The following is a 20,840-nucleotide window of genomic DNA, read 5'->3' as shown; positions in this document are numbered from 1 at the left end:
GACCTAGGTTAGAAACCAGGTCCACTTACATCAAGACCTGGTCAATAACTTCTCTCCCTGTTGACACACTGCATTACATAAATCAAACAATATAACTCTTCAGTGTACAAATGCCATTTAAAACCACTTTATATTTCTTACTTACTTGAAACCAAACTGTACTTTATATAAATTAATATTTTAAAAATAATCCTTTAAAGCTTTCTTTTTCCCTGGGGACATTCATAAATTTGGGTTTGCTGTGTGTATCCATCCAAATGCAGTAACAAAAAGTAAAAGCCTTAACAAATACAACTTTGGGAATCGGCACCTCTTAAAAGCAATCAAGATTAGCAATTATATTTTATGTTATGTGCTCCAAATATCATTGTGCTCCAGCTCTTAAGGAGATTCACACTGGCAAGTGATCAAACTCAGCCATCCCTTTGCATACAACGCTGCATACAATTTGAAAGTTTTTATAAACTCATTCTGGCGACAGTCAAATCCTCTGAGCTAAGGAAAGACTTAGTTCTGTGTGGAGGTGTTTTATTCAATCCTCTGCGCCCACTAGAAACCACCAGTTTGAGGTCTGTGGCCTGTTAATAGTTGTGGAATATTTTTCCATTTTCTCAAAAGTTTATTCCATCCAGAAGATAATTTACCCTGCCTGGAAGGTGGAAAGGTGCTCTTTTTTTTTTTTTTTTTAATTTTTTTTTTTTTTCTTTCTTCCTTGCTAAAGGAATTTTGTCACACCTATTACCCTGTTATTCTCCCTAAAACAGCAGGGGGTAAATGCAAAATAATAAAATAAATAAATAAATAAAAACCCTAAAAGATTCATCCCCAGAGACAGATAAAGATGCCATACTGGAACAAGCAAAAGCATGACTGTATCATTAACAAATACCAAGCAAAAGTGAGAGAACAGACCAACAGCATGTCAGCAGTCCTCCCTCAGAAGGGGGAAAGCAGGCAGCCAGGGGCCCCGCCGGTGCCTGCAGGACCCTGAGAGCACCTGCACTTCACTCCTGTGCTGAACACACCGCCACGGTGTGGGCACTCCGACTCACGTCACAACAGAGCAAACGACTCATTAAATACCTGAGCATTTCTGAACACAGCAAACCAATAAATTAAATTCATTAAAGTATGTAATTCATAAAAGTATGCAATAAATCAGTTTCAGCATTAGGTGGAACTAGAATATGGGCAATAAATAATTAAACTTAAAGAAGGGTATAAAAATATGCATGTATTGGGAAATGAATGAGAATGAAGTTTCTGCCTGTGGAGTAATACAGACCTGAAACTGGTTTGGGATGCTCATTTCCAGCGCAGCTCTCCACGCCTCTGGAGAGGCCTCCATGCAAGGCTGGAGCATGGAAACTCCCAAACCTCACAATCCTGAAGCTTCATTCTCTGCCCGCCCCAAACTTTACCTGCAGGCTTAAACCCAGAACAGGCTGGCCTTGCTGAGCTGGCAGGCAGTGTGGAGAGGACCTGGAGGCAGAAGGGATGCTGCTTCTAGTTCATTAGCAAGAAAAGGCCCTCAAGGCCACCAGGACGTGCCCCATACTGGTGTGGGCATACAGCTGGGGCCACCCCAACAGTCCCTATACTTCCTGCTCTCCCAGGCCACCTCAGCAGCCCCTGGGCCAGCCCAGCCTACCTCAGCCATGCGATGCAGCACCTGGGCATTGCATTTCCTTTTGCTGCGATGGGGACTCCAAATAAGGGTGACAACCAAAATGTTTAACACGCTGTGATGTCAAGGTCTGATGTTGCTGTCAGACCAAAACAGACACTGGTGTGGCAAACCTTAACTCTTCAGTGATCACTACTAGCCTTGGGCACAAATAAACCTAGGCCAAGTCCAGATAAGCATGAAGATGGAGATGCTCGATGCGAATTTCATATGCACACAGTTGGTCAGTGCTACACCCTTCCGATTTACTCTTGTTCTCAGCTGGTGAATTGTGAATGGGTTATAAAGCAAAACAAAAGCCAACTCACTATGGCTTCAGCTTAGAAGAACAATTGTCACCATCTCTCTGAATCCAAGACATGAAAAGTTGGTACAACAATTTGCATTAAAACTCAATCCTCACAAAAGACAGAAAACTACCTGCAAACCTCCCCGAAACAGTCCTTCTTTCTTAAGGTACAACTATGAGTTTGCAGTGTAGAGCTGAGTATTTTTTAAAAATAAAATAGTAGAGATTATATTGTACCTAAATGCATTTGCATCATTTATATTTGATAAATCTTTAATCTTTTGAAGAGATTTAGAGCCCTTTGTATTTCCCCTGCAGTTACCATTTCAGTCCTTTCTTTACATCACCACCAGATGGGGCTCACTTATAGCTGAACTCGCTGGACATTACACCGTTTTCTAGTACACACACAATTTATGTTGTACACAAACACACATCTATTGAATGCATATTCATTTTCACAGCATATTTGCACACTTTTCGTCTCATGAAAGAAAATCCATGTTTTTATTTAGTGATACAGCTGGTTATAGATTTCTCTTTTTCTTCCTTTTTTTTTTTTTTTTTTTTTTTTTTTTTAATAACATTAACCCCAGAACTACTATTATGCTGTAAGGCCAGTTTAGATCAAGTTGATAGCAGCAAGAAGAAGGGATGTGTTGCTCAAGAATTATAGTGCCAGCTTTTTAACCAGTTTCCAGGTCCGTGAGACCTGTGATGTGGACTGTCTCATTACACGCCTTAGCATTACAGACTGATTTCCAACATGCTACACCCAGTTCCAGTGTAATCAGTAACAGCAAAATAAAATGCAATTATTTTAAGCAGAACTTCAAATCTATTAAGAAACCTCCAACGTTGTTTTGATATAGCAATCTCCCTCCCCTTGCCTTTTATTTTAAGGTCAAAAACGAGGAGTGAAGCCTCTTGCTGTACAGCCTGGCAATTCAGTCAGGGAAATGCCCTATTTTTATCACCTACTTTCTCTCTTTCTAAAGGCTTTCCTTGCTATGTTATTTTTTCCCCCTCTTCCCAGTTATGCATGAGCAATAATTCCCAAAGAAAATAACTGAGCTTCCATTTTAGCTCTGCAGATTTCTCAGGACAGATTTTGTGAGTGAAGAAGGGCTTCAGCCTGTTCTCTCAGCCCAAGGTAGCAGCACTGGGTACTCTGGAGTTGATGTCAATCGGAAACATACTGTGCTAAGGATAAGGAGCAGCAGGGACCAAAAATACGTGCTTGATAAAGACATGCCATAATGGTAGACAAAAATAGGAGATAAAAAACGCAAAATAGGAGAGAATAACTTAAAAGTCCATCAGATGCTTAGCTACAATGGTGAGAATATACAACTATAATTAAGATAAATGCCCGTAAATCTGTTTTGTTATTAATAGTTTAAAGCCACAGTCAATGTGTTTAAAAAAAATACTAAATTATGTGACTTCAGCTTTGAAGACTCCAGGGGGCTTATCAGACCTGGCTCCCGCACAGGCTAATCCCAATTCTGCAATAAAAACCGTATCTCCAAGACAGAGTGCCTCTGACTACATGGTTTGGCAGCACCCACTTGATTCACATGGTGCCTCCTACTGTAGCGCTCCATCAATATTTTTCCACAAATGTAATCACAAGAGCATCTTTTCAGACAGTGACTGACCTAGCAATTGATTAGCCTTCAAGATGCATCAGATTTTAAATAAAATCTGTATGTAGAAAAGCCTTTTTCATGCATCGTCACCAACATACCATGACAAAAGTCAGCCCTAAAATGACAAATGTTGTATGTGATGCCAGTTCTTTTTTCTAAACGGGTGCCAAAACCCAAAACCTCTCGGTCTTACAAGACTCAAAGGAAACACACATATTTTGCAGTTCACATCACTAAAGGAGACTGGAAAGCTCAGACTGCAAATAATTAGGCACTTAAAAAAAATACTAGCCTGTTTCTCAAATATTTTCTTTTGGCAAATACTGAATTTTCTTTTGTCATACTGAATTTTCCTCTACCACGTGGAGTTTTGTTTAACACCCACACTTGGGAGTGTTTTGATAAAAATCTCTGACGCTGCAACATTAGGAAAATATAACACTATCAAAAGCAAATTCAGATTTTATGATGCTGCTTCTTAATTTCTGCCTTTTGCAAAATATTGCTAGAGCTGCTCTGCTTTCAGAGACCTTCTTTTCCTATTTGATGCTGGAGAGACTTTTCTGACTGCTGAGCCAGGAAGGAGACCAACTATTCTTCCTGGGCAGCTGCCCAAACCCAGTGCCTCTGCCCCCGGCTGCACGCCTGGCTGCACAGCCCAGGGGGGAGGCAGGCACGGGGAGCAGAGTGGCCAGAAGTCACCAGGGAGAGGAGGCAGACAGAGAAGCAGGCTCTGACTGCCACAAACATCACCCAGTCCCACTTCCAGGCTACAGCTGCAGCTGGGGGCATGGAGTCAAAAGAGGAAAAAAAAAAAAAAAAAAAAAAAAAAGGAGCAACAAAACAGAAAAGAAGGGAACTAAGGGCTGCTAATCAAAAAATAAGAGAAGAAAGGAAGAAGGGAAGAAAGCTTAGCCAGCTCTCCCAAGTCTGAAGCAGTGGACAAAGCTACACAAGAATGGGAGGAATGAGTTCTCAGTAGCTGCATGAATAAGTAATGAACATCGTCACATAAAGGAGAAGAGGATGTTTATATCTTCACACCATTTGGGCAGTACTCACTTTCTAGATGCTTATATCTATCAGCCTCAGTTTCCAGACTTCTCCAGGTTCTTCCATTATGTGGCCAACATCTAGTTTTGTGCAATAACATTCATGCTAACACTGACTTACAAATTCTAAGTTTCTTCCAAGAGTTCCATGATGAGAAAAAGAATCACTATAAATGAGAAACGTGGTCAGAAGTTACCTTGAAATTCCTAGAGAGGTGAATTCCTCTCACATATTTCCACTCCTCAGCGTTGGCAGGAAGGGTTATATGTTTAACAGTGATGGTTCCCTTCATCAGAACACCCTTTTGTTACTTAATACATTGTTATTAGAATGGATTTGGAGGGGGAAAATGAAGTTATTCTGCAGTCAGTACAGTAGCAGAGGGAGATACCCGAGCTCAAGCGTTATTTAAATGTTTACATATTCAAACCCCAAACTAACAGCAAAACAGCTGCTACACAGAAGTTTAGAAGCAGAATGTTCACTTATCTGAACAGCTTCAGTTCATAACCCAGTCTGTTTACTTCTGACTTTAAGCACTGTATCCAGCTGCAGAAGCACATTTACATCAGAAGACAACACCACTTTTAAAGTCTCCATTCCTTCCTTGTTTTGTACTCCAGACTCACAAAATGCAGACTAACGAGTACATATTTGGAATGGAGTTTCTGTCGTGCTGCTGCAGTATGCCTAACTGCTTACCAGATGCAGTTGCTCCAGTTTTCCACATGAACACGTTCCGTAGCCTTCGCACTGATGCTATTGCTTCCTTAATCCTATGGACAGTCCCCATTAGTATTGTTGATACCTAGCAGTCTGTCGCAGATTTGTGCTTCATGCTTGCATGGCCTAAACCACAACATTAGTTCTCTTTTGAAAGGCTTCAGAGTCCTGGCCAGAATAAGGCCCGGAATAAGGCCAGATCCATACAGCCATTCTCAGTCCTATCTGTATCCTTCAGCACAAGGCTTATGACAATCGCTTCTGAAAACAGGTTATCTTCTGCTGTAACAGCCCTTTAGCAAGGTTAGCACCATTGCAATAGTTTTAAATTGCATTCATAATTTGGCAGTTAAGGCTGGCGGACATAAAACTGAATTTGCTCATTCTGCTGGATCCAAAGCACAGGATAAGAGTTTTGGTATATCAAATAAACTTTAGTGGACTGACCTTGAACATTCATCTATTCTTTGAGAGCACCAGAAGCTATAAAGAAACATATTAAAACATACAACCCTTCCCCAAAGAGCTTACATTTGAATGCTTGACAAGACCATGACAAGTGATAAGGGAGAGGGATGCATGCTGAGAAGAGGAAGAATCACTGCAATAGGATCTCAACTTCACTTGGCAAGGGTAGAGTTTGCAGGTCTACAAGCTTTCTAAGAACTCATTATTGCTCTCTTGAGTGAAAAAATAAAAGTGAACTCTTAAGAGTTTTAAAAGGAGGTGAGTAAATAGAGAGACATTTGATGCAAAGTATGAAAAGGAAAGGCTCTCCAGGCTCACATCATTTAAAAGGAGGCAAACAACAATTGTCAGGTCACAGAGCTAGGCCAGGGCAGAACTGTAAGTGGTTTTGGAAAAGCAAGAAGCTGTAGTGTTTCTTTCTGGGCAGAATCTGCAAGGGTCAGATTAAAAAAAAAAAAAAAAAAAAAAAAAAAAACAGAAAAAAGTTAATTTAGAGGCAACATAATATAATATTAAAGTACTGAAATGTGGCATTTGTACTGAACACACTTGACTGTCAACTCAAATGCCATAAAGTTTAACACTGTAGTTTGAACAGATGCTTAATTGTATGCACTTAATGAACCATCATAAACTAGGAAGGTTCCTGGTATGGTTGTAAGCAAGTGTTATACTGCATAATGGGAGGTACAGAGAAAGGAATCTCAACCTGATTACTAAATGGTTACCGTGGACATGATGTAACAGACACAAATAAGAACTGCCAAGATCTTAAAAGCCTTTTATATTTCAGCAGGCAAAAATCGGTCTGAAAACTATGATGAGGGTCCCACAGTTCAGAAAGCACCACTGACTTTCACCAAGGCAAGAACTGGAGTTGAAGGATAGTTATGAAACTATAGAGTGGTGCAAAAAAGTTGATATTCTAGAAAGAATTCCCTAGTCATGAAGAAATTCTCCTTCCTTATGGCCCCTCACAATGAAAGACATGATTTGCCAGGGAGGTGTCTCAGCAGCCAGCCAGGAGGAGAAGGAAGGCAGGCAAAGGGGGACACCACACACTGGCAGCGCTCCTCCGGCACTCAAAGGCACCCAGGGAGTGGTGGACTCTGCTCAGGAATCCTTCCCCTGTCCTCTGCAAAGGGCACGCTGGGCTAGTAATCTCCTTGCCGTTCTGGGGCAGGGAGATGCACCTGGGGGCAAGATGAGGCAGAACAGAGAGATCTGGAGCCCACAAGAGTCAATTCACAGGAGGTATACAGGTTTGGCAGCTATTAGTTTTGCTATTGTGAGATACTAACTAATATATATATACGTAACATATATTGCATATTGCTACATGAGAACCTCAAGGCTTGACCAGCAAGACCTTGATTTTTCCAACCTTGATTACAGAAATTACTAGGTCTGTATCATGAAGACATGCATATTGTGAATAACCTGAAGAGAAATTAATCAAAATATGACACGCTACACACTCACTAGCATTGTTTAGAATACATTTTGCACACAAAGATTAAACAAACCTAAAGCTCTTACACCAAACAGCCAGAAACCCAGGATGGTAAAGATAAAACTACTGAAGTAGGATCTTTTCTCCTACTTGAGGTTTGGCATTTGTGCATTTTCTGAAATCTTTTATTCTATTTTGTAAAGGACCCAGCTATGGAATCACAGTTTGTCAAAGTGCTATTGATCTGTGTCTTTCCCCACACACGCACTCTTAAATGAGTTGTAAGGGGGAACTGAGGTGCCTGTTAAACCTAAACCACTTAAATATATTGAAAGGTAACTTGTGACATGCACTTTAAGAAACGGTTGCTCTGCATGTTTCCCAGCTTCCCGCTCCTTGATGCTCTCCGCCATTCTGTAGGTGGCTTCCAATCAGAGCGGCCGCCGCCGAGGGCCGGAGAGAGGGCTGCCAGGTTTTTATTTTATATTCCAGCTACAATGCAGGGAATGTAAGGCAGCAAGTGTGTATGGCACGAATAATGAGTTGTACTAATTCACAGAAATTCACTTTTTTTTGCTGTCACACACTGCTCCTTTTTCTATAGACCAACACTTTGAAAGTTCATTTTTATGTGCCATTTACTTCCCCAGGGTGTAAAGCCTGCTAAAAATATCACCATTTCTTCTCCTCTGATAAAAGATTATTTATGCAAAGGCAGAATAATTATTCTTGACATACTAGAAGGCTCCCTCCCCCGCCCCCCCAAGGTAGTTTCAAATGATACCTTCGTAAAATACAGGGAAGGTCAATACAATATTGTCAGGTAAAGCTCAACATTGAACATGGGTCCTGTGAACTCAGGATACCAATAAGACTTGTTAAATGAAGAAAAAAAAATGCAATTTGACAGGGCATTTGATTTGAAAGCATGAAGGGAAAAGGCTGGGACAATGAGGTTTCTGTAAACAGTTACCACATTCAACCCTAAAGAAAATGAAGTAAGATCTGTATATTGTAGAAATATAGTAGCAATTAAACCAGGCAGAAATATGTGTGGGGGAAATCCTGACAACTGGCATCAAGAGGTTAACTCTTCTTTTCTTTTTAATCACTAACTAGTTCTGTCATCTTTTGGTTCAGTGCAAAATCTCCCCAGAGAAGCGCCTCCATTCTTTGAATGTCCATAAGGCAATTAGGTTTTACATTTTTAAAACTGAAGGGTTTTACAGGATGAGCCAATTTATATGTTTCCATAATAAGAAAAGACTCAGGGCTACTGAAGTATCTATTTCAAAATGGCTTAGGTGGTGCATTATTGAATCCTACAAAGCCAAGGGGCTTCCAGGTCCCAGAGTCTTTAACAGTCATTTTGAGGGAACTACCTGGGCAGAATACAGAACAGCTTCATTTTTGGAAACCTGTAAAGCAGCCATTTGCTATTTGGAGTTCCTTCAACATGTGCAGTACAAAGCACAGTAAAGAGAGGTCCTGGCTGGAACACAGGATGTGGAAGGGTGCTGCAACAGCACTGGGTAGTTGTATTTCTTTGCTCCTGAACCGTTTTATTTTCTTAATAAACGCTGGTCAAGTCTCAATCATAAAAACAATCGGGTGGATATAGCTGTGAGCAAAAATGGGTGATAGCTTTCAAACTAGAATAGTGTAACAGCTCTATCTACCAATTAAAGCCATTCAGTGAACAAATCTGATGATTAACTGGATATGTAATTAAGCCTTTATTATTAGTCTAATTGGATGGTTAGGGGAATTATTAAAGCTGTTAAGATTCTGTGTAGCAATCTGGCTGTGCAGTACAGGCAATATGAAATTCAGCTCATTACAAGCAAGGCCAAATGAACATATTTGAGGGGAAATTCGAGACAGCTGCATCCAAGTCTTTCAAAACAAACCCAAACAAACCTTAAAGCCACAAGTGGAGTTCAGCAGAGACGTCCCACTCCACACTCCAACATACATGGCAAGTAGCCAAACACAGACCCATTCCCAGGAGGCAAAGGAGAGGGCAGCTTTTTCTGTGGTGCCAGATGAAGTAGCCTCCCTCATCGCCCCATCATTACTTACTCCAGGACAAGGAGGAATTATTGCAACAGAGGCATCTGACCGACTATGGAGCTGAGCTATGAAGGCCCCTAAAGCTGGTTAATTCCTGAAATAACTTGGTGCTTCAAAATCTGGTCTTGGAAACATACAAGAATGAGAAGGAAGGTATGTGCAGACCACTGCATAGGCCTAGCAAAGCATTGCTTTCCACAATCACTTAGTCCGTGTTCTACTTCTGCCAGGCCAAAGTCTAGGCTCAGCACCATTCACTGCCACGAGGAAACAGCAAGCGGCTACAGGTGGAAGCTAGCTCTACCCTATACAAGAACAAACCCCTGTGAATGAAGGACTAAAATTAAGCGGGAGAGTAGAAGGCCAGATAGCAGTTCTTTGTCATCTGGCAGCAATCCTTCTGATCTTCTCTTTCTACCATGTTTTAAACGCTTAAACAAAGGCATAACAAGTATAAAAGTATTGCTGGTATGAGTGGAGAAGATCAGTTTAAAAGCCCCAACACTTTGCTGTGATATGAATCACAGCACAAAACACAAGGTAGTTGTGAAACAGGTCTGCCATGTCCTTTAGCAAGGGACAATGTCAAGCAGCTCTCACCAATCCTTATCAAAAATTAGTAATAAAGAAACTCTCAAGCTTACCTGATGTTTGAGAAGGTGAATAATGCAACGTGCAGGCAGGTGGATTTATGGCTATTGAAGAGTTACTTCCATCAGTCTTAATGAAGTAATGCTTTACTGCTGCTGGATCAACACGATGCTGATACAACTCTGTTGAAGAAAAAAGAAAACAAACCAATAAGTGATTTTTCCCCAATGAGCAATGCAAATGCCTCCTTAATTACTATGTTCACTTAACAAGTGACCTACTGTCCTTCATATCTGAAAAGCTGCAATATTAGAATGTTTTCTAGAAGTACAATTCAAACAAGCATCATAGAGAGCAAGAAACCAAGAATAACAGTTGCTGGAACTGAGGCTGAAAGAGGTACTGATGAGCCATGCTGCAGCAAAACTAGAAGAGCCTACATCCTGACCAAAGGGGCTTCCAAGGACTGCAGCTGCCTTAAGTACAGAAGTACACAGTTTTCCCTGGCTTCATATCCTTCCAGACCCAGCTTCCAGTCACATGTATGTGCCTGCACACACAAACACAGGTTATGCCAAGGTAAGCCTGCATAAGTTCTGCATATCAGCAGCCCAAACACATAACAAAAATCTAATGACAAAAGATACATAGATATATTTGGGTTATATTTCCCATTAGCCATCTCTTATGTAGGCAATTAAGGTCAATGGGAAACCCCCCCACCACACTCCAGTTGCAATCAGACTGTTTTAAAAATGCCAAAAGCGAGATGACACATGATCTCAATGCTGCTGCGTGCATGCAGAATGTATCTAACTCTCTGCGGAAACCAGCAATAGAACTGATACGCTTTAACACTCTGGATGATAAGATAAATCTAAGTGACTTTAAAAATGATACAGAATGTTAGAGAACTCACAGCATGTGTCTTTGGGTCTGATTTAAGCTCTTCCCACATATAAGCTGCTCACTATTACTGCTATTAAGGAATTTCATTTAGAGGGGATTGCCTCAACTAGTAATCACATAAAAACCTACACTATTCTCTGTGAGAAAGTCTTTTATGGACATTGCCACCTCCAATTAAATAAATGTAATGAAATGAACAAAAACACGTGATTCCATCAAATCCAAGATTTGTTCTATAGAATAACAAAGAAATTGTATTCAGAATATATGGTAACTACAGATAAGTGAGCATAACTCAAAGAAAAGACCTAGCACACTAACATTAATAAAAAAAAGTCTAAAAAGACTCAGTCTCATCTATATGTTTGAGACCAGCTTTGTGCCGGCAAAAGTTTCTTAAACCAAAGTAATATGAGAAGGGGTAAAACAAGCATTTCAAATAAAGGGCATGTTAGGTATAGAAACAGACTTTCCATTTTTTATTTTTATTTTTTACAGCAAATGAAAAGAGAGAAAAAAACACCTCTTCTGTTGCCCATTAAATCAGGACAGTTAATTTCTAATTTCCTAAGTCCAATATTTCCTTATTCTATGGAGTTTCATGCCACAAGGTTTACTTAGAAAAAAAAAATAATCCTCACACTGTTTGAAACTATTTACTTCATGGATAAAAATAATTCTGAGAATTCTCAAAAAACCCAAACCCTCTATTGTAATGTGATTTGGGCTTTTACATTCTAATTGCCGCATATTTAAGTATTACTTCAAAATCTTCTGGTCCAAAAGTGTAACAGAACATCAAGAAGGTGTTCACTACAGAAAGGCACTTAAACAAAAATTACATGAGAGTAGCAAGTATTAGAAAGTCACTGGGAGCAGCCTTAGAAGGACAAAGTTCAAGAGAAGTATGCGTACAGGATGGTATGCGTACAGGATGCTATGGCTGCATCATCTTTTGAAACACAAAGAAACCCTAAAACATCTCATACGGATGACTGGAGAAAATGTCCTATTAAGCTCTTCAGAAGTATGCTCCTTCTTACTGTCCTTGATAAAAACCTGGCGTACATGGGTGTACACACACACCCACACTAAGAGGAGGAAAAAGCATTGCATGTAATCTTAAATATGGGAGAGGAGCTTTGGGCCAGACTTTCAGATGTACCTTGAGCTAGCAATTTTCCCAGAAAACACTGGAGAAAAAAAAATAAAGATCTCCTCTGAGTCACTGCATTGTTTCAGTTTTATTTTCCTAGTAGTTAAACATTTCATCTTTATAAAACCCTCTGAAGTTTATATAAAATAAGCAATAGACTTGTGTGAAAAAAACGCTGTGGCAGAGCTAATCATAAGCAGGTACTGAGCTTTTCCACAAACAAAACTGTATTCCTTTTAGACTTGAGTAGTGCTGAAAACCACAGGTTGATGAAAACCAGCTGTTAGTTTATAAGCCCCCAGTCCAGCAGCCGGGGGTGCATGTCTGTGCTGGTGTGTCTTCGTAGACCCCCACGGTGCAGGCACTCAGGGAGCACCGCGCTGCATCTGCCTGCAGAGAGCTGCCAAAATAGAGCCTCAAACAGCTCAAAGAAAAAAGTCTTCATGTGGAAGGATAAAAAAAAGACTTACACTTTGGTGACAAATTTATCGTCTCCAGGGTAGGGTGAATATTTCTAAGGTCAATCTTCCAGGACATTAAAGCAAATTGGAAGACTTCTACATATTTTCATAAGATGGCACATAAACCTCAGGAAAAAAATATATTCTGAGATCACTGGAAAAGGAAAATACAACTGATGTAAAGATGACATTGCAACTTACAAAATATTCTGTAACATCTCTCAAGAGAAAGGTGAATCAAAGCTCCTATTTTGCTACTTTCTTCCCCATGAGAAAGATGAAGACCTGTCACTCATCAAAGCAGGCCTCTTTAAGTTAAAGGAAAGCAGAAGAAACTACCATGTAACATTTTAAAGAGTAAGAGAATTTTCAGATGTCACCAGTCAGTTTCTTTTCTAGAATAATCCTTACGTTTCTTACAAAGTATACACGTCCACGTGCACAGAAAAGCTTTCTGCACTGGGCTTCTGCAAGCAGCACCTACACTTCAGTGACAACACTGGCGGAGGTTCTCCTGGAGATTTTTATCCCTGTTCAACAGTGTATAAGGGATTGAGACTCCCACAAAAACAGCAACTTAATCATTGTTTTATAAACGATCATTATAGTACTAATTACAAACTCCACAGTGAATATTTTAGCTGAGTCTGATTTATAATATTACACAAAAGCATTCTGAAGCTGAAAATTATTGCATATAAAATAATATTATATCCTCCATGAGTTAATAAAATCTTATTCTCAATAGAGTCTCTCTCAAAATATTATCACTGATACAAATATCCATGGTGAACAAAGCACACAGACCCCAAATTTCTAGGGCTGTGCAAAGTATTAGGCAGGGTACAGGGCCAGCTGGAGAATGCCATTCATTAGAAAACACGTGTGAAAATTCCCCATCCCAAAGGCTTCTCATAGCACTTCTAATTTTATTCAATTTAAATTCAATGAAAGAGATTCCATTCATTTCAAGTTTTGGAAGAAAGCTCTAGGTGGAAGCAGTGCCTTAAGAGAGAAAGAAAAAAAATACATATGTTAAAAATCTGTTTTCATCCATTCATCTTTTTCCACTTAGCATCCTTGAAAAAGACCAAAACCAAAGAAACGATATCCTTCCACTGTATACTGCTCTGCTTTGCTTTCTACACGTAGAAATGGTCTTTAGACAGCCCCATACTTGCTCCTTTAGTTATGCCTGAGAAAGCCTAATTTCAAGGTTGTGCTGTAGAGGTTTGTGAACCACACTGCATGTCTTTGTCACGCTGCTACAAACTTGCCTGTAGTTTTGTCCCACTACAACATGAGGAAAGCATCAGTCACTACTATTAGACATACAAGGGAAAAAAGACAGAAAAAAAGAAGCATTTTGAGCACTTCAAATAACGTGATTTAAGAAAAGCCCATAGTCAATCACAGATTTTTCACAATGCCTGATAAGCATGTGATGCACAAAAAAAAATCAGGTATTTGGACTTCAAACCAGTACCTTTCAGAATAAATGCCCCTCTCCAGTAACTCACGCTCTCAGAGTATAAAGGCAACTAGCCTCAGACAGAAAAAGATCTTGTACTATTAAGATTATGACATCAGGTGATTTTGTCCCTTGGTATGCAAGAGAAAATAATTGCTCAAAGAGCTTTCAGAAAAACCAGCAAAAATTTTAACTGGAGAAAAAGTATGTTTACCTTGTACATAAATAAGTCTTACCTGCTCTGCTAGCAGATTATTAGATCTTTTTGTATGGAAATCACAATATTTGCAGTAATAAAAAAGCACAAGATAAACAGAGCTACAAGAGGGTGAATGGGAAGCTAAAAGTTACCATGAATGAACAAAGGACTGGGACACTGATGAGGACCTGTAAGCACAAACCCTTTAAATATTCCAGCCTGTGTGAGGGAGAGACTTCAGAGTTCCCAAATTCTTATTCATATTTCACACACAAAGTGTGAAAAAGTAAATAGCAAGTATATAAAAGGAAGCCTAACAACATAATGCGCACTTCTTAAAATAAAATAAGCCCTTGAAAGCTGAGAACTAAACTGTTTTTTTGTGAAATGATAGAATTACAAAATAAATCTATAATATTCATATCCTTCCCCTGTCCCTCAACTATACGTACAGTGCAATCCCACACCCCTAGAATAGGTAATAGTTACTGTACCAGAAGATGAAAAGATAGTCTTATCAAAAGAAAACCATGTTACTAAGTAGTCTGTTAGAACCTCAGAACATCCCCCTCAGAAAACTATTGTTCTCAAGAGGCACTAGAAGCTGGGTGATAACCATTGATCACTACGCTAGAAAAATCCTAGAAAAAAATATGTCCATCCTAAATGCATTTACAAACATTTTTCAACTTCAGCTGTTGTCTATTGATTAGATTCCAGAAGCAAGATAATTGAGAACTATTACATAGAGCCACAATGTCTTTGTTTTTAGGTGGCTAACAGAAAATTTCTTAGCATCCAAGAAATGACTACTTACATACACCCAAAAAAGGAGAGCTACTCAGGAAAGGCTTCTAGTGACAAAATAATAATAATAATCTAGTGATTTTGATCATTAGCAGATGCAATAGCAACTAGTTGTAGATGCCAAATGAAAAATAATGCTTAATCTGCAATTGCACTAAAGAATGGGTAGTTGGAAGGATTTGGATCGACTACTCAGACAGAAAAGATTTCAAGCCTTAAAAGCCTAGTCTGTGGTAATTACTCTTGTAGACATGGTTTTATTTTTGTGTAGATCCTAAAGTCCCATCGACTTTCAACATGACTTGAGCTCCTCACTCAGGACAGTGGCTTTGGCAAACGTTCCATTGACTACAGACTCCTCTGGTCTAGTCCATCCTGGGAGCCTAAGCCCCAGTTTAAAGATGCCTTACGTGTCTCCTGGGAGAGGTGACCTACCTCATCAGGACTAGCGAAGTCTCCTGATGTAGCATGCCAGCTGCTAGTTAAACAAGCACTTTGTCACATTCCTAAAAGGAAGCAAGAATCAAAAACTAACCAAAGTAAGACTGAAGAGGGGTAGGACCACCAAAGAACTCTATGGATATTTTGCAGTTGAGAGACTGAAAAATCTCTCCAGAATAGCACAATTACATGCTTGCAGTTGTGGAAAGCTCTGGGTAAAGATTTCCAGCATGCCTCTGGTTTGATTGCGCCATCAGTGCTCATAGGCAAATGTGCAGATCATCAGCCCTGACCCTGAAGCGCAGATTCTTATCCAGCCTCTGCATCCAGCACTGCTTTCAATACTTCTTTGCTCAGGTTAAAGTCCAGGAAGATAATTATTTTCCAACCTTTTATTCCCAATGTCTTCATTCAATAAAGCTAGAGAAGTCTCTGTCCTTGTCCCCATTCCACATCAGTTTTACCACCCAAGAATGCCTGATGGACATCACTGCAGTAGGCTTCAGCAGCAGCTCAGAGCCAAATGTATTATTAATTGGGTACCAAAGCCTATCAGACCTCAGCAGCCGAGTTAAAGAATTTTGGCTAACCTCACGTAGCTATTACTTGTCATCTTCCAGTTCATTCAGCCAATATGTTAGAAATTAAAAGACAGTTTGGAAATGAGGATCCACCTTGTACTGAAAAGTTTCTGTCCTGCATTGTCACACAAATGTTTAGAGGAAGCTGTTGGAACACACAGCTCTAATTTTGGCATCATGTGAACGATACTACATTTGCAGATCAGAGGAGATGCATGTAAGGTTCATGCATGCATACAGTGCTTTGCTGTAACTCCATTTGTTTATTGCAATTGTTACCCACATGTGAACAACAGCTCTCAGGATAAACGCTGTTACAGGAATACAGCGTCAGACCTGAAAATGAATAAAATATAAACATTACTGTGAAAGAAAGACCTTGCAAGGTCAACTGTAGAGCAAGGGCAAAACCAGCAGCTACACACAGAAGCATCAAGCTGCAGTATGTGTGGTTTGTATGCAGGACTCTAAGGAAACTCTGAAAACAGTGGGTCAAAGGAGAAAAAGGAAGAAGTATTACAGCATCAGCCAGGTCACGGTCTTAGCAGCTGAGCAGCAAGAGATATGTGAGTAAATAAGCCAAAAGCACAAGCACACTACCAGCTCTTGAATACAGTCTCAAACCCATCAGTATCTTGTAACTGATTTTTAAAGAAGGAGCTAAAATGTGCTTAGCAACCACTAGCACCAAACACAGCACCGAAAGGTCAAGAAACGTAGTATAAAAATAATCATCTAAATGTAAAGGGCAAATTCTCACTTGTGGTTTTTCTGCAGAACAGACCCACCCCTTAATCAAGAACAATTCAGATAAATGTACAGGTCAGCTCCATTATCCAGTCTCAAGTCACTTGAAATTCCAGAGTAACCTATGAAACATTGCCTTACTTGTTCACTGAAACTACTTTTACAAAGAAATCTATTTTCCTTAAAGATTTTAAGAAACTGGGTGTGTAACATGGCAAGGCAAAAGTCCTGGGTATCTCCCACAGTGTTTAGCAACAATAATCCTTAACATTTCTATATAAAGCTTTCCACATCTATGCCAATGCACTTAAAGAAAGGAAGCAAAAGACATAATTACTGTGATGTGGAAACGGCAGTACAGAGGTATAAAGAAAGATGCCCAAGGTCAAGCACGGTCAAGGTCAAGAGGTATAAAGCAAGATGCCCAGGTGTCCCACCAAGCGTGGTATAACATAGCCCATGTCTCAGCCATGCAGGGAGCCCAGTGCTTTCAAATCAGAGCAGAGCAAGCTGATTCTGAGCACAAGGAAGGCATCAGGACAGCATCATGTTGCCCTGTGCTAGCCAGCCTGGTGCCTGTGGAGCACAGTGCAGCGCTAGCATGCCTATGGTGATGTGGGAACTTGAGTCACATGCTGTCTATGTGCCATTGTGCAGGCAGAGCATGCTCAGGGCCCTCCCCAGGCACAGCATCACTGCATCACACTGCATCAACCCCCTGCCAGCCCCCACCTCCCTGCTGCCTTTCTGTCCTCATCTCACATGCAGCAACAGCAGTAACAACAGCGGACAACACTCTACCTATGAAACCAAGCACCCAGAACAACCATGCCCTCTGTTTTGAAAAGTTAGCTTCATTAAAAAACGCAAAGTACGCCCAGTGTTCTCAAGGACTTTGACACTCAGATACTAGATCAGCGCCATTTACAGAACAGATTTCAGTCCATGGGACGTATTATGCTCTACTGGTTTGGGGCTTGTTGCTTTATTTGGTTTGTTTTCTTTTAGGTCTTGGTCATCTTCCTAACCTTTGTGATGAATCTCCTCTGAATCCTATCTACTGGGAAGGAATCCAACGCAGCACTAAATTTCAGGCTGACAATGTAAAACTATACCCAATTTCTGCCGTGTTCAACTTCACACTGTCCCAGTTTGTGTACCCCATGAGCCCTCCCACCCTCATCTCTTGATTTTGCTCTTACCTTCTGTTTTTGTCCCTCAACTTCCTGTGCAGATATGAACTATGTGAGCAAGTCTGCAAGGCCCCTCCCATACCCAGACTTATATTCCTTCTACGTACCAGCTTCTGCTATCCTTCCCAGGGAGAACTTCATTCATTTATATAAATCATCCTTATCATCCTTACTGGTTATTCCAAAATTACTCAATTTCTGCTTACATGTTTGACTGTGAGCTTAGAAAATGGATAGTGCTTTCATAAGTGAAAAACTCCAGAAATACTATGTAAATAAGTTTTTGTTTTGTTTTGTTTTTTAAGGCAGGCAGTTTAAAGAAGCTTAAATTCACACAAAAATACATAATTAATTTCATTGTAACATTGTGCCTGAGTAAAATTTAATGTTATTTGAATTATGAAACAGGGGTAAAATAGCTGCATTATTTACATACCACACTAACCTGATTCTAAAATTATAATTCATAACTTGATAGCAGTGCAAAAAGATATTTTTTGTCATGCCTGTAAGAATAAATCTGTTTTGAAGCCATTATATGGAGAGAACCCCCACACACATACACAAATACATGTGTAGGTATCTATGGCATGACCCAAATTATTCCTTTTTATTGGGGAGGGGGGGGGGGGCGACAGGAAGGATGTTTTCCTGAGCAAGACACTCATATTGTTTGTATGCATAAACCTCCCATCCTTGGCTCTCATATTTGTTAACATATTTCATTCAGCTAAAGGAATGCATATGTATTTGTAACAACACCGATTTGGGAGCCCTTTTTAAAAAAAATAATTGGAAGTCTCATACATGAGGTCAGTACTCCTCCAGTACTCCTCAAGCATGTAGCATTCATACAAGTAAACAGATTAATATATAGTATATTGATGACCTGATTAAGTGCCAGAGCTGGCACACACATGCGTGCCCACACACAAAATAAAGATAAGGTAGATTCTTTGTCAGAGATGTATTTGAGATTAATGGGAAGCTGGCACACTGAATGTGTTCCACTGCACTGAAGCAATTATCGTAGTAGGTAAAGCAAGTGATAAAGATTTATTTAGTACAAGGCCGACATTCATTAATCTCTTTAAACCCCATGTTAAGGTGTTTTAAAGTACTGTAGCTCTTCTCTGGAAAGGTCTGTTGAATCTATGACAGAAAAGGCAGACCTGCATAAATGCAGTGCAGGTCTCCATGGACTATGACATTTCTATACCTCCACAGGGAGGCAAGTATTTTAGATTAGTTTGGTTAGCACTGCAGATGCAGCATGCTGATTTACTAAACTCTGATGCAAGTTCCAAAAATAATTAGCTTATCAAAGATCCACCTTCCTTCCTCTCTTTTATTAGTGTGCTAAATATGGCATTGTTGCCAGGAAATAATTCGTTTCAGTAGTATGCAGACAGAAAGCGCAGACTTGTCAAAACTGAGGGTTTTAATAACAGCTTATTCTCAGTGCTGACTTCTTTTGAATGATGCTCACATTACATGACTAACTAAACAAATGTCATTCAGCTACATAGCTCCTTCCATGCTATTACAATACAAGGAATTAGTAAGCATTTCTGAAACGCGAGTTATTTCTTGGTCCAATATTGTAAGAGCAGGCATCACAGATAGCTAAACAGACATACTGGACACAAGATTTTTATGAACTGGGCTTGAGGTACCACTCAGTAAACCTGTTGAATGGAAAAGAGGCTAAAGAGCCCTACCATTTCATACTTTTATGGGAGACTTATTATAACATATTCAGTTTAGGTAGGCTGGTTTTTTTTTATTTTTTTTTCAAGGGAAACAAACAAAAACATTTTTATTTGGCATACGGAAAATTATCCCTTTGAAATAGGTTAGTTTCTTCAGTATTTAAGCGAGAGTCATTTCTCAACACATCAGTAAGAAAGAATATTATTTCAAGAGCCACAGTCAAGGTTCCCAGATACTGCCAGCGTGCATATAAATAATCGGCAAGACACCCACTGCCCCGCCTGATTTTTTATCTTCAGAAAGCATATTAAAATGATTTATTTCTAGTCTGCTACTCATAGCAAATGCAAGTCAGCCTCTCCTTACCTTGCCAGTGACAGGGATATCAGCGGAACCCCAGGTACCAGCTCCCCAGTGAACCGTGCCTGGGGCAAAATCAGCTGTAATAATTCCAGCAACTGGAAATGAAAAGGAGTGTTAACAGTAGAAGCTAATCCAGCACACATTGAAGTTACATCAACGACTTGCACTACGAAGCAGATAAAAATAAAAACCACCAATTCTAAAGGCAAAAATACATTCAATGAGACCCCACATAAGGAGTGAAACACATTTTAATCAATTTCAGTTAGAAGATATTTAAAATCTATATTAAAACTTTCTCGAAGTAATAGAAGCAAGCAGAAACATGAATTAGAAAAAAACAGTTTTGCATATAAAACCGTAGCAAATCAGCAGGCATCCTCTTCATTTTAATACTAATACATTAATGTTTTTTTTTCTATTAAAGGGTTTCATTCTGTAGGCTTACTTAACCCAAGTTCGCACAAAATAATGGGGTTGGCCCACTGTTTCTCTAACATTTTTACACCCATATTCCTCCTTATCTTTTTCCTGCTCTCCCTCTCTCTATGTGGTCTCTACAGTTTCGTATTTTCATTGAAATGCCTTCCAGAAATGCCTTTTATTCCAGCAACATGAGATGGTTCCATTGTGCTGACAGAGTTGCCTTTTCCAAAAGAGCAAAATTCTCCAGAGACTGGGGTTTCCAGATCTGAATGCTTAATTTCATATTCTAGCCAGCAAGGGCAAGGATATAAAAATACTGGATCAGGTGATCAAACTACACAAGCTAGTTATGTTGAAATATTCCCTCATTTTCAAATGCTGTTT

At 39.7% G+C, this 20,840-nt stretch overlaps 1 long non-coding RNA gene across 3 annotated transcripts in view; it reads right to left on the bottom strand.

Moving 5' to 3' along the window:
- Nucleotides 1-20,127, bottom strand: part of LOC118172938 — a 46,140-nt gene extending 26,013 nt beyond the window's left edge. The window contains exons 1-4 of one of the 3 annotated variants that reach the window (XR_004753911.1): nt 20,034-20,127; nt 12,525-12,669; nt 10,043-10,171; nt 4,697-4,847 (exon numbers count right to left, since the gene is read on the bottom strand). This is a non-coding gene — a long non-coding RNA (uncharacterized LOC118172938). Of the gene's footprint in view, nt 1-4,696; nt 4,848-6,954; nt 7,066-10,042; nt 10,172-12,524; nt 12,670-20,033 lie in introns of those variants that run through there. The other 2 variants (XR_004753913.1, XR_004753912.1) reach the window with 2 other exon arrangements.
- Nucleotides 20,128-20,840: the final 713 nt, after the last annotated feature.

The sequence above is a fragment of the Oxyura jamaicensis genome, chromosome 11, assembly GCF_011077185.1.
Source record: "Oxyura jamaicensis isolate SHBP4307 breed ruddy duck chromosome 11, BPBGC_Ojam_1.0, whole genome shotgun sequence".
NCBI classification, from domain to species: domain Eukaryota; kingdom Metazoa; phylum Chordata; class Aves; order Anseriformes; family Anatidae; genus Oxyura; species Oxyura jamaicensis.
Note: the sequence above shows the minus strand (reverse complement) of the source record. Positions and strands in the feature narration are given on the sequence as shown.